The sequence below is a fragment of the Monodelphis domestica genome, chromosome 1 (assembly GCF_027887165.1).
Source record: "Monodelphis domestica isolate mMonDom1 chromosome 1, mMonDom1.pri, whole genome shotgun sequence".
NCBI lineage: Eukaryota > Metazoa > Chordata > Mammalia > Didelphimorphia > Didelphidae > Monodelphis > Monodelphis domestica.
In genome coordinates, this window is record NC_077227.1 from 207,049,834 (window position 1) to 207,064,314 (window position 14,481).

Sequence of the window (14,481 nt, forward strand, 5' to 3'; positions counted from 1 at the left end):
CTAGATTAACAGTCAACGCTCAGAGCTGGGGCATGGAAAAATAACAAAAATGATAATATTACCAATTAATTTATAGATTTAAGTTATACCAATCAAACTACCAAAAGGTTTTATAATATGACTACCTAGAATGGAAAGGAGCTAGGATTGCAACCAAGAACAATCTACCTAGCAAAACTGAGTATAATCCCTCAGGAAGGGGGGGCTGGACATTTAATGAAATAGAGAACTTCTGAGCATTCCTGATGAAAAGACTAGAGCTGAACAGAAAATCTGACAATTAAAAGACTCAAGAGAATTTAATAAGGTAAAACTGTTCACATTCCCAAAAAATGAAGATATATGTAACTCCTAAGAACTTTGTCATCATTAAGGAAGTTAGAAGGAGTCTGCATAAACAGAGGTCATGAATGTAAATCAAATATGTTAGGGTACTCTCAAAAAAAAAAAAGGAAGAGTGAAAAAGAGGAATGAAATGGGAGGAGGAAGGGAAAGGAAGAATGGGGGAAATTATCTCACATAAAAGAGTAAATACAATGGAAAGGAAAATGCGAAACAGGCAACACTTGAACTTTACTCTCATCTGAACTAGCTCAAGGAGAGAATAATATAGAAATTCATCATAACCAATAGGAAATTAGGAAGGGAAAGAACTAAGGGAAAGGAAGGGGAAGGTGAAGAGATATTAAGCAAGGCAGTGGTCAGAAGCAAAAGGGACTTTTGAGGAGGAGAAAGTAAAGAAAGGTAAAAAAAGAAGAGGATGAAGGGAAATACAAAGTAGGCAATTATAATTGTAAGTGGGAATGGGATTAATTCATTTACAAAATAGAAGCAAAGACCAGAATGTATTAAAAACCAGATTACACTAAACAGGCACACAGGGAGTTAAAATAAGAGGCTGGAGCAAAATCTATTATGCATCAGCCAAAGTAAAAAAAGGCTGAGGTAGTAATCAAGATCTCAAAGCAAAAGCAAAAATAGACCTAATAAAAAAGTTATAATCAGGGAAAATAAATTTTGCTAAAAGACACCACAGAAAATGAATATCAATACTTATCACATATGTACCAAATGGCAGAGCATCCAAATTCTTAAAAGTTAATTGAAATACAGGAGGAAATAAACAGTAAAACTACACTAATGAGAGACCTCAATTTACTCCTCTCAGATACAGAGAAATCTAACCATGAGATAAATAAAGAAATGAAAGACCTGAAAAGAATTTTTGAAAAATTAGATTTGAAAAATCTCTGGAGAATATTGAAAGGGAACACAAAGGCATATGCCATTTTCACAGCTTCACAAGGCACTTTCACAAAAACTGATCATGTTACGACATTAAAAACCTTGCAAAGAAACATTCAAAGAACAGCTAATCCCAATACTATACAAATTATTTGACATAATAAGCAAAGAGGGAGGGCTACCAAATTCCTTTTATGACACAAATATGGTACTGATTCCAAAGCCAGGCAAGTCAAAAACAGAGAAAGAAAACTACAGACCAATCTCCCTAATGAACATAGATGCAAAAATCTTAAACAGGATACTAGCAAAAAGGCTCCAGCAAGTGATCAGGAGGGTCATTCACTATGATCAAGTAGGATTTATACCAGGAATGCAAGGCTGGTGCAATATTAGGAATACCATCCACATAATTGAACAAAAACCACATGATTATCTCAATAGACACAGAAAAAGTCTTTGATAAACTACAACACCCATTCCTATTAAAAACACCAGAAAGCATAGGAATAGAAGGGTCTTTCCTAAAAATAATAAATAGTATATAGCTAAAACCATCAGCAAACATCATCTGCAATGGGGATAAACTAGATGCATTCCCAATAAGATCAGCAGTGAAACAAGGATGCCCATTATCACCTCTATTATTCAACATTGTACTAGAAACACTAGCAGTAGCAATTAGAGAAGAAAAAGAAATTGAAGGTATTAAAATTGGCAATGAGGAGACCAAGCTGTCACTCTTTGCGGATGACATGATGGTCTACTTAAAGAATCCTAGAAAATCAACCAAAAAGCTAGTCGAAATAATCAACAACTTTAGCAAAGTTGTAGGATACAAAATAAACCCACATAAGTCATCAGCATTTCTATATATTTCGAACACATCTCAGCAGAAAGAATTAGAAAGAGAAATTCCATTCAAAATCACCTTAGACAATATAAAATACTTGGGAATCTATCTGCCGAGACAATCACAGGAACTATATGAATACAACTACAAAACATTCTCCACACAACTAAAACTAGACTTAAGCAATTGGAAAAATATTAACTGCTCATGGGTAGGACGAGCCAATATAATAAAAATGACCATCCTACCCAAACTCATCTATCTATTTAGTGCCATACCCATTGAACTTCCAAAACATTAGAATTAGAAAAAACCATAACAAAGTTCATTTGGAAGAACAAAGGATCAAGGATATCCAGGGAAACAATGAAAAAAAAAATACAAAGGAAGGTGGCTTTGCAGTCCCAGATCTCAAACTATATTAGAAAACAATGGTCATCAAAACAATTTGGTACTGGCTAAGAGACAGAAAGGAGGATCAGTGGAATACACTTGGAGTAAATGACCTCAGCAAGACAGTCTATGACAAACCCAACTTTTGGGACAAAAATCCACTATTTGATAAAAACTGCTGGGAAAACTGGAAGATAGTGTGGGAGAGATTAGGTCTGGATCAACACCTCACACCCTACTCCAAGATAAACTCAGAATGGGTGAATGACTTGAACATAAAGAAGGAAAGTATAAGTAAATTAGGTGAACACAGAATAGTATACATGTCAGACCTTTGGGAAGGGAAAGATTTTAAAACCAAGCAAGACTTAGAAAGAGTCACAAAATGGAAAATAAATAATTTTGATTACATCAAATTAAAAAGGTTTTGTACAAACAAAATCAATGTAACTAAAATCAGAAGGGAAGCAACAAATTGGGAAACAATCTTCATAACAAAACCTCTGACAAAGGTCTAATTACTCAAATTTACAAAGAACTAAATCAAGTGTACAAAAAATCAAGCCATTCTCCAATTGATAAATAGCCAAGTGACATGAATAGGCAATTTTCAGATAAAGAGATCAAAACTATTAATAAGCCCATGAAAAAATGTTCTAAATCTCTGATAATCAGAGAAATGCAAATCAAAACAACTCTGAGGTATCACCTCACACCTAGCAGATTGGCTAACATGACAGCTATGGAAAGTAATGAATGCTGGAGGGGATGTGGCAAAGTTGGGACATTAAGTCATTGCTGGTGGAGTTTTGAATTGATGCAACCATTCTGGAGGGCAATGTGAAACTATGCCCAAAGGGTGATAAAAGAGTGTCTGCCCTTTGATCTAGCCATAGCACTGCTGGATTTGTACCCCAAAGAGATAATCAGGAAAAAGACTTGTACAAGAATATTCATAGCTGCACTCTTTGTGGTGGCCAAAAATTGGAAAATGAGGAGATGCCCTTCAATTGGGGAATGGCTGAACAAATTGTGGTATATGTTGGTGATGGAATACTATAGTGCTCAAAGGAATTATAAAGTGGAGGAATTCCATGGAGACTGGAACAACCTCCAGGAAGTGATGCAGAGTGAAAGGAGCAGAACCAGGAAAACATTGTACACAGAGACGGATACACTGTGGTACAATCGAACGTAATGGATTTCTCCATTAGTGTCAATGCAACATCCCTGAACAATTTGCAGGGATCTAGGAGAAAAAACACTACCCACAAGCAGAGGACAAATGGTGGGAGTAAAAACAACGAGGAAAGGCAATTGCTTGACTACATGGGTTGAGGGGATATGATTGAGGAGAGACTCTAAATGAACACCCTAACGCAAATACCAACAACATGGAATTGGGTTCAGACCAAGGATACATGTGATACCCAGAAGAATCACACACTGGCTATGGGAGGGGTGGCAGGAGGGAGTGGGGGGGGGAGGAAAAGAGGGAAAAAAAAGATCTTTGTTTCCCATAAATAATGTTTGAAAATGACCTAATAAAATAATATTTAAAAGGTAAAAAAATTTTTTAATTTTTTTAAAAAACCTTGCAAAGAAGCATAAATATTAAATGCATCCCTCTCTCAGACCATAATGCAATAAAAATTACATTCAATAAAAGGTCTTTAAAGCTAAGTAAGGAAACTAACTAACTAGTTATGGAAACTAAATAATCTAATGCTAAATGAATGGATCAAAGAATAAATCACAGAAAGCAATCAACAATTTCATTAAGGATAATGACCACAATGAGACAACATACTAACATTTCTAGGACGCAACCAAAGTAGTACTTAGGGAAAAATGTATATCTCTATGTGCTTATGTCAATAAAAGAGAGAAAGAGCAGATTAATGAATAGGATATATAACTAAAAAATATATAGAAAAAGCACAAATTAAAAATCTTCAATTAAATAACAAAATAGAAATCCTGAATATCAAAGGAGAAAGTAAAACTGAAAAAAAATTTTTTAACAACCCACTGAACTAATGAATAAAACCAAGTGCTTGTTTATGGGCCAAAAAAGACAAACCACTAGTTAATTTTCATTTTTTAAAAAAGAAAGAAGAAATTCAAATTAACAGTAACAAAAATGAAAAGAACAAATGCATAACTAATGATGATTAAAGTAAAGCAAATTATTATGAGCTATTTTGGTCAATGATATGTCAATAAAACTGACAATTTCAATGAAATGGATGAATATTTTCAAAAATATGAATTTACACAGATTAACTGAAAACAAAATAAAATGCTTATCTTTGAAAAATAAATTTAACAGGTCATAAATTAACTCCCTAAGGAAAAAAACCCCAAGATGAAATGGATTTATTAGCAAAGTCTAGCAAACATTTAAAGAACAATTAATTTCAATACTGCATAAACTACTTGGAAAAAATAGATAAAGAAGGAGTACCATCAAATTCTTCCTATGACACAAATGGAGTTTTGATACCTAAATCAAAGGGAGCAAAAACACTGGAAAAAACTATAGACCAATTTCTTTAATAAATGTTGATGCAAAAAATTTAAGTAAAATATTAGCTAGGTGATTATAGCAAAATATCTCAAAGATCAAAACTTGAAACCAAGTGGAATTTATACCAGGAATGCAAGGCTAACTCAATATTAGGAAAACTATAAGCATAACTGGCCAGATCAATAACAAAAACTATGTAATTGTGATTATGTCAACAAATGCAGAAAAGGCTTTTGACAAAAAACAACATTCATTCCTAAGCATAAGAATTCAAATGACAAGTAATATTTCTCTATAATCAAGAAGAAACATTATCTGTAATGGGGATAAGCTAGAAGCCTTTCCACTAAAATAAGGGGTGAAGCAAAGTTGTCCATCATTGCCATTATTACTTAATATTGTACTAGAAATGATAGCCAAAGAAATATGAAAAAAGTGAGAGAATAAGAATAGATAACAAGGAAGCAAAACTATCTTTTTGCAGTCGATATAATGGTATACATAGAAAATCTAAGAGGAAATTCTACTTACTACTACTACTACTAAATAGATACTACTAAATAGTAATAGATACTACTAAAAAACTAGCTGAAAAAATTTAATGACTATAGCAAAGTTACAAGATAAAAAATAAACCCCTTAAATCATTAACATTTCTATATATTACCAGCGAAATCCAGCAGCAAGAGATAGAAAGGGAAATTCTATTTAAAATAACTGTAGACAATATAAAATGTATGGGTCAAGAAAAACCCAGTAACTATTATGAACATAGAGGTATTTGTGTGAAATATTAATTGTTCAAGGGTAGGTCAATCTAATATATTAAAAATGACAATTCTACCTAAATTAATTTTCTTATTCAGTGCTATCCCCATCAAACTATCAAATAATTATTTTACAGTTAGAAAAAGACCAAAATTCATCTGGAAGAACAAAAGGTCAAGAAGATTACCAAGAGAAAAATAAAAAATGTTAAGGAAGGCAACCTAGCAGTACCAGATTTCAATCTCTAATACAAAGAAGTAATCATGAAAACAATCTGGTGCTAGCTAAGAAATAGTGGTAGATCAGTGGAATAGATTAGGCACATAAAACACAGTGGAGAATGATCATATTAATCTAGTGTTTGATAAACTGAAAGATCTAAACTCTTGCAGCAAAAACTCATTATTTGACAAAAATTGCTGGGAAAACACAAAAGTAGTTTGGCAGAAACTATGTACAGTATAGATCAACAACTCACACCATATACCAAGATACAAACAAAATGGGTAGATGAGTTAGCCATAAAAGGGAGATATAAGCAAATTAGGGGTGCATGGAAAATTTTACCTATCAGATCTATATGTATAGGATGAGGGAAGAATTCATGACCAAACAAGAAACAGAAAGGAATGTAGGAAATAAAATAAGTAATTTTTTTACATGAATTAAAAAGGTTGTGCACAAACAAATATAGCCAAAATAAGAAGGAAAGCAGGATACTGGGGAAAATTTTACAGCCAAGTTTTTCAGATAAAGATCTCATTTATCAAAATAAGGAAAACAATCAAATTTATAAAAATAAGCAACATTTCCCACTTGAAAAACAGTCAAAGGATCTGAACAAAAGAAATCAAAGCTACTATAGTCAGGTGAAAAAATAATGCTCTAAATCAATATTTTTTGGAGAAATATAAATTAAAACATCTCTGGGGTAACAATTAGGGGGCAGCTGGGTGGCACAACTGGGCATGGAGTCAGGAAATTCTGAGTTCAAACCTAGCTTCAGATACTTCATACCTGTGTGACACTGGAAAGTCACTTAACCTTTTTTTGCCTCTGTTTCCTCATCTGCAAAATGAGCTGAAAAAGGAAATGGCAAAGTACCCTAATATCTATGCCAATAAAACCCCCAATGGGGAAAAAAAAACTCAAATGGGGTCAAAGATTCAGACATAACTGAAATGACTGAAAAACAAGTCATTCTTTCTAACTTCATTTTCTTGAATACCATTACATTTCTTCATGGAATCTATTATGTTTAAAGTTGTCAAATTACAAACATGATAGTATTGAAGATGTAAATAAAACCAATAAAAAAATTAGGCTCTGTTCCACTTCACAGCTACCAATTGTTCCACCTCCAGTTTTCTCTATTCATGTTACTTGAATGATCTGGCTTGGCTAAGTTTCAGGCCAAGCTTACTACAGATTTTCCCTCTACTGCTTATTGTTTTTGCAAGACTACTACTTAGAATCTTCCCTCATATTCTTCATAACATTTCACAAATAATATTACTCTCTAAAAGGATCTACTAAACAAGGAAATAACGTGTTTATTGCTTATGGAAATTTCTGGGTTCTTTTGGCTTCCCTGTTATGGTGATTGCTTTATATCAGTTAAATTTCTCTAAGAAATTGCAAATAACCAGAGTCAATGTATTTACTTTTACCAATAGCTCATAAACAATAAAAAGATAAAGTTGTTTTAATAGCATAAAATGTCACCTCAATTTTATTCTTTTTTCTAACTGAATGTTAATTTTAGCCTCTAAAATTAATCATAAATTTTAACCAACTATTGATCTGGCTACATACATACAGATTTTAAAATAACAATAATATATTTCCAGTTTACTAAGATATGATCAGTTTCATTTTTTATGTAATATTGTTCACTGCTCAACATGCCCAGGTGGAAAGAATACCTATAATGAATGAGAGATCACAAGTTTACCCAAGTATAAATAAATTATGAAATAGTTTTTAAAGACCCTTAGAAGGAAGCTATTATATAAATACATGTTCTGACCTCAAAATTTCAACCCAAATATCATGAGTAAAAGAAGCATTTCAATCTAAAACTTTCTTGAATTCATGTATGATATGTACAATTGGGGGAGGAGGGATTTAATGTATATAAACTTCTCTAGAAACTAACAATTTGAATGAAGGAATCTTTTCCCCAAAATTTTTTCAGATGATTGTTATCTTTTAGTTACTTTAGTCTATTTCATTTGAGCTTACCAAAGAAAATCATTTTTATTACTGTTTCCCCTTTAATTAACTCACAATATATCCACACATATAGACAAAAAAAAAATCCTACATAAGCCTGGTCAACCTTAAAACATCAGCCTACTTCATTCTGAAATAAAGTGGACTTTTACATGAACCACTTCTTTGGAGTTTAAGCAAATAACTGAAATTTTTATTTGGATACTACCTTCACAGTGCTATAATTCTGCAGATAAATCTCTGGTACCTTTTCTTTAAAAGCTGTGATTCTATAATAAAGAAAAATATAAAGGAATAAGTGATACTTTCACATGAAATTTTCTTAAACAAATGAAAGCAATATGATAAAAATCCTGCAATATTTATGCCATTTCTCCTCAGGTTCTGGGTTTCTTCAACAGGCATAGTAAACTATTATTTGGATCACTGGATCACAGATTTAAAGGTATAAGGAACTTTAAAGCTAATATAATCTAGTAGTTCTCAAATTCTATGACCTCAAATCTTACTCAAAATTTACTCAAGAACCTCACCCAAAGGGCCTTTATTTATATAGGTCAGATCTACCATATCTATTACTTGCCATATTCAAAGTTAAAACATCTTAGAATGATTATGAAAATAATTTTGACCTCATCAAGTATCTCAGGGGGTCTCCAAGGGGCTTTGGACCACACTTTTGAGAACTAATGACTCCAATCCTCTCATATTAGAGATGAGGGAATTGAGACTCAAATTAAATTATTTGCCCAAGATCATATAAATAGTAAGTAGTGGTCAGGATTAAAAATTAGATTTCTGATTTTAAATCCAACCCTCTTTTCTATCACACCAGACTATCTACTAGTCAATGACTTTTAGCACTAAGCTTGCTAAATTTTCCATTTCTACTCATATTTGATATCCTCTTAGCTTCTCAGAATATTTCTTCCCTAAAGTTAGAATTAAAACCATCAAGTTCTTTATTCCTCAAATCTCCACAAGTATGCTAGCGGACTAACTGGTGACCTTAAATGATCTTCTTTTATAGAAGTAGTAAAGAAGTATTATAAATGAGAAAAGGAAGAATAATTTAATAGCAAATGTAGAACTATCCGCATCTGAAAATCGACTATATTTCTAAAGATTCTCAGGAAAGGTAAATCTATGACCTCATTTGTTAGCCCAATTCCATGTTGGAAAATTTTCTTTTATCTCTAGTTTCTTGTTATAACATTAGCCCATTTCCTCTTCTTTTACCCTGAGAGAGTGATCACCATTTGTTCATACTTTGGTAAAAGTATTTTTTACCAAAATTTACCAAAGTTCACACTCTGGTAAAAGCCATCTAATAATTCATTATATTTCTATAATGGGTCAGACCCAGAGTTCATCATCAAGCCTACTATTTTGAGTCTTGAGAATAGTATCAAAAAATAATTTGTGAGAACACTGGGTAATATACATCCTCAAGTAAGTCACATCAGTATGCCAATTACAGTTTACCCTTTATTTTTGGCCTTGCATTCATGAATTTATTTAAATAAACCTTGCAATTACATAGGTGTTTTTTTTGCCCAATTATTCCTTCTACTAACTCCTTTATTTCTCAAATTTTATCTCCTTTAAGCTTTAAGCATTATCTGTTATTTCTAGTATACTGAGATTCTAAATAACTCAAATTTCATCCTTTGCTGCTTTCAGTCTTGTCTAACTCTTTGAGACCCCATTTGGAGTATTCTTGGCAAATATCATGGAGTGGTTTGCCATTTCCTTCTCTGGTTCATTTGCCCAGAGTCACTCAGTGAGGAAGCATTTGAGCTCTGGTCTTCCTGATCTACTGTGCCAGCTAGTTACTTTTTGCAAATTCACCTTACACCCTTAACACTTCTGTAGATTTTGATCACAACTAGCCTTCTCAAACTTTGTCTTTCCAAATCAAAGAATCAAACAGATTAAATGAAATGGGAATAGGATCACCTAGGTGTCTCAGTGGATAGACAGCCAAGTCTAGAGAAGAGAGATCAGCGGTTAAATTCAGCCTCACAAGTTACTTTACTCCAATTGCCTAGCCCTTACTGCTCTTCTGCCTTGCAACCAATACACAGTAGACCACTGGAAACATGGTCTAACATGGAAAGCAATGGTTTAAAAAAATAACTGAAATGAGACTGCAACTAAAAAACCCAGGAAAACAATACTTTAAACACCAAAAGAGAAATTCTGAAAATCAAAGAGATTCCAACAAAAATGAAAGCAAACTAAGGAAACTACCAGGTTGTTCTCACATCACTAAAAGGCTATTTCCTTAATTATTTTCATTGCTCTTCTCTGGACTTTCTTTAGTACCATCTGTCTCTCAAAATTCAGCAACCAGAGAGCTGCATACAATATTAAAAGAGTAGGATAAGAATGTCTACTTAGTTTCTAAATAATTTGCCTAATGATGTTCAACATTTTGTTCTTTTTGACAAGAGTAACTAACACATTGCTAGCACATCACAACATACTAGTTTATAAAAGTCAAAATCATGAACTTGCTAATTTGTAAGGAATCTTAAGCATCAAATAATTCAACCCTCATTCAAAGTATAAATCTCATCTATAATATCCCTAACAAGTAGTCACAAAATCTATCAAGGTTCTACTTGAAGATCTCTAGTGACTGGGATCTCAATAACAGATCCTACCACACTGCCCATTCTATTTTAACCAAAAATTCAGTGGTCTACTTTTTGAAAGTTTTCTTTCATGGTGGGCTTAAATCTACTTCCATGTAATTTCTATCCATTGAAAATTCCATTCCATTCCATTTCAAGAGTCTTCCTCTTTTTGGGCTAAGTAATAAATCTAATCCCACTTCTAAGTTTTATATATACATATATATATATATATATATATATATATATATGTGTGTGTGTTTTTTCTGTCCTACCCCACCAAGTTCTCTTCTCCAGGATAAATATCCCAGTTCCTTTAATTGATCCTTAGTGCCAATTTACCCTAAAAGATTTTTAGGGTTCTGTTCTCCAAATTAATCCCAGTTTCTTTAATTTCTCACAAATTCAATTTTTCAGCTTTTTAAAGTAGTTTAATTGTTCTAACGTGGACCCTTTAAAACTTTGTTTCTCTCAAATATTCAATCCCCAAGCTAAGCATAGCTCAATAAACTTCATTCATTCAAGATTTCACTAATTCCGAATTTGTGATGATTTGGAAAAGGGTTCCACAAAAGTTTATATGAAGAAAAGGTTTGCTAAAGGACAGCTAGGTGACTTGGAGGCCTCAAATCTGGCCTCAGACACTTCCTAGCTGTGTGACCCTGGGCAAGTCACTTAATCCCCATTACCCAGCCCTTATGGAACCAATACAAATTATTGATTTTAAGATGAAAGGTAAAAAAATAAAGTTACTATACTTTTGGAATAAAACCATGCCTCTTTTAATATGCTGTTATCATCTGTCCACAAATGTGTATAAAGCACCAACTATGTGGCATTTACTATGCCAAGCACTGGGGAGACAAAGAAAGGGAAAAAAATAACTCATCTCAAAGAGCTCATATTTTAACAGGGAAGAGTCAACATACAATTATATACAAGCAGTACATACACAAAATAAATTAGAGTCAATTAACATAAGGAAGGCCCTGGCATTGAGGTTTCTTGGTGAAGGTGAAATTTTAGCTGAGACTTGAAGGAAGGTATTAGGGCCAAGAGATGGAGATGAGGAAAATTCCAAGCATGGGGGACAGTCAATAAAAAGACCTTGAATAGGAAGATATAGTATCTTTTTTTTTTAACCCTTACCTTTTGTCTTAGAATCAATACTGAGTATTGGTTGCAAGGCAGAAGAGCAGTAAGAGTTAGGCAACGAGGGTTAAGTGACTTGCCCAGGCTCACACAGCTAGGAAGTGTCTGAGGCCAGATTTGAACCCAGGACCTCCTATCTCTAGACCTGGCTTTCAATCCACTGAGCCACCCAGCTGCCCCAGAGATGGAGTATCTTGACAGAGGAATACCAAAGAGGACAGTGTTACTAGATCTGAGGACAGTGAGGTGTGAGAAGGTCAGACTATGAAGGGCTTTGAGAACTAAACAGAGGATTTTATATTTGATCCTGGAGGTGACAGGATTCACTGGAGTTTACTTAATGATTGCTACAGGGATATAACACAATCAGACTTGTATTTTGAGATCAGTTGGACGGCTATTGGAAGGATAGACTGAAGTTGGAAGAGACCAATCAGAAGGCTACTGCAATAGTTCAGTCATGAAGAGAATGCATAAGGGCCTGTTCCAGGGTGGTGCCAATGTCAAAGAAGGGGGGCATTTATTGAAAAGGTAGATTAGCAAAACTTGGCAACTGATAGAATATGGTGGTGTGAGGAAAGAGTGAGTAGAGAATGACACCTAAGGTCAGGAGTTAGAGTAAGTAGTAGTGGAAGCTTCTAGGGAAAAGATAGAGTTCAGTTTTGGGTGTACTCAGTTTAAGATGCAGACCATCTAGTTTGAGTGTCCAAGAGATAAGAGGAGATACAAGACTAGGGGTCAGCAGAGAGGTATGGGCTGAAAGAGGAGAATAGGGCTCAGGGAAGAGCCTTGGGTAAAAGCTATGTTGGTAGTTGTGACTAGATGAAAAACACAGAAAAAATATGAAGATTAGAGTAGGAAGAGACTTGAGACAGGCAAACCCACCAGCAGATTTTTGTTATAGTCCAAGCATTAGGTGAAGGCCTGCATCAACCAGTGGCAGTATCAGGAAAGAGAAGGGAAAGTATTCAAGAGATGTTGCAAAAGTGATATTAAAAGGCCTTGGTAGAAGATTAAATATGAGAGATAGAGAAGTCCAGCTTGACTCCTAAATTTCAAGTCTGAAGGACTGGAAGGACAGTGATGCCCTTTACAATAATAGGGAAGGTGCTAGGGAAAGAAGGCCTAGAAGGAACCAAAGAAAATTCAGTTTTGGATATATTAAGTTTAAGATGTTTATTGTTCAAGGTGTCTCAAAAAAGCAATTGAACATGTAAGACTAGAAGTCAGGAGACTGGTTAGGGTAGGATAAGAAGATCTGAAAATCATCAACATAGAGGCAAAAATGAACTCCATGGGAGCTGATGAGATGACCAAATGAAATAATATTAGAGGGAGAAGAGAAAAAGGTCCAGGACAGAGCTCTGTGGGAAAGATATGATAAGCGGGTGTGCCCTTGATAATGATCCAGTAAAGGAGAATGAGGAGAGTTCTAACAGGTTTCATAAAATAGTACTGTTAAAAACCTTAAGAGAAGAAAATACTAAGGAGAAGAGGGTAATAGTGTCAAAGGCAACAGAACGAAGTCAGAAAAGATGAAAATTAAGAAAAAATCCATAGATTACATAATTTACTCAGACAAAGCAGTAATTCAGCATACTTACCATAACTAATTTAAATACTTTAAAAGAACCTATTTTATAGAATTAATATCATGGAAATGTTGTCCAAATGTTGACTCTGCCTTTAGGTACTCTAGAATCAGCTTTATGGAAACATTATGTTGCCAATTCTTAGTCTCTTACAAATATTACATTTTTAATTACACTTTCACATAGTACTACATTTATATTTATACCTCAAGGATCAGTGATTTTATTGGTAAGAATACTCCATAAATCCACACAATCTGCAACCACCTCTATTCCTTAACAAATGGACCTTTTAATAAAAAAGGAAAAAATAAACATCCCCAGCCAACCTGTCAACAATGAGCCACTACACCACACAATGCCCATAGCTGAAAATCTTTTTGATATGAACAACCTATCAGAGTTTATAATTCCACTAACATAACCTTTGAAAATTAAGAGCACCTAGGTACCATGACAACACATGAAAGTAGTATACCCTTACTTTTAGGTACCATATAACAGAGTTCAAAATAATTTATAATCCTAAATTGGATCCCAAAAGATGGACAAACACACCATAATAAAGCTTTCAAGTCTTAAGATATATATGTGTATATTTATTTGTTACATATGTACACACACATAGATATGCTGAATCATACTTGGGAACTTGGTCTAATAACACTTAAAGGGAAAACAAATGTAAGTAAATTATTTAATTAGGGACCTGTTTCAACTTTGACTATGAAGGATATTCAAATGAATACCTATTACTTCTAGAACTCTACTAAAAATATAATGTGGCTATGTTCTCTACCCCATTACTATAATTTCTCCCCCTAAAAAAAGCAAGATAAGTATAATTTACATATACTTGTGAAATTCAAGCAGCAATATGAGTACAAGGCAGAAGGGTTATAGTTGGTAAAGAAGTCAAAGAAGTCCTCAGTCCAAACAAATGATTGTTTGACAATTTGCTAATTATTACTCCCTATTAATATTTGCCCAAGTCAGCTCCAATAATAAGCTTTAGCCTTCTGAATTCCCACCTCTCAAAAATGAATGGTTAAGCTTCCCAATCCATCAGTTGAA

General features: G+C 33.7%; 1 protein-coding gene across 3 annotated transcripts in view; it reads right to left on the reverse strand.

The window, feature by feature from the left end:
• Positions 1 to 14,481, reverse strand: part of TP53BP1 (tumor protein p53 binding protein 1) — a 210,370-nt gene that overhangs the window by 88,761 nt on the left and 107,128 nt on the right. The gene's annotated exons all lie outside the window — the stretch shown is intronic.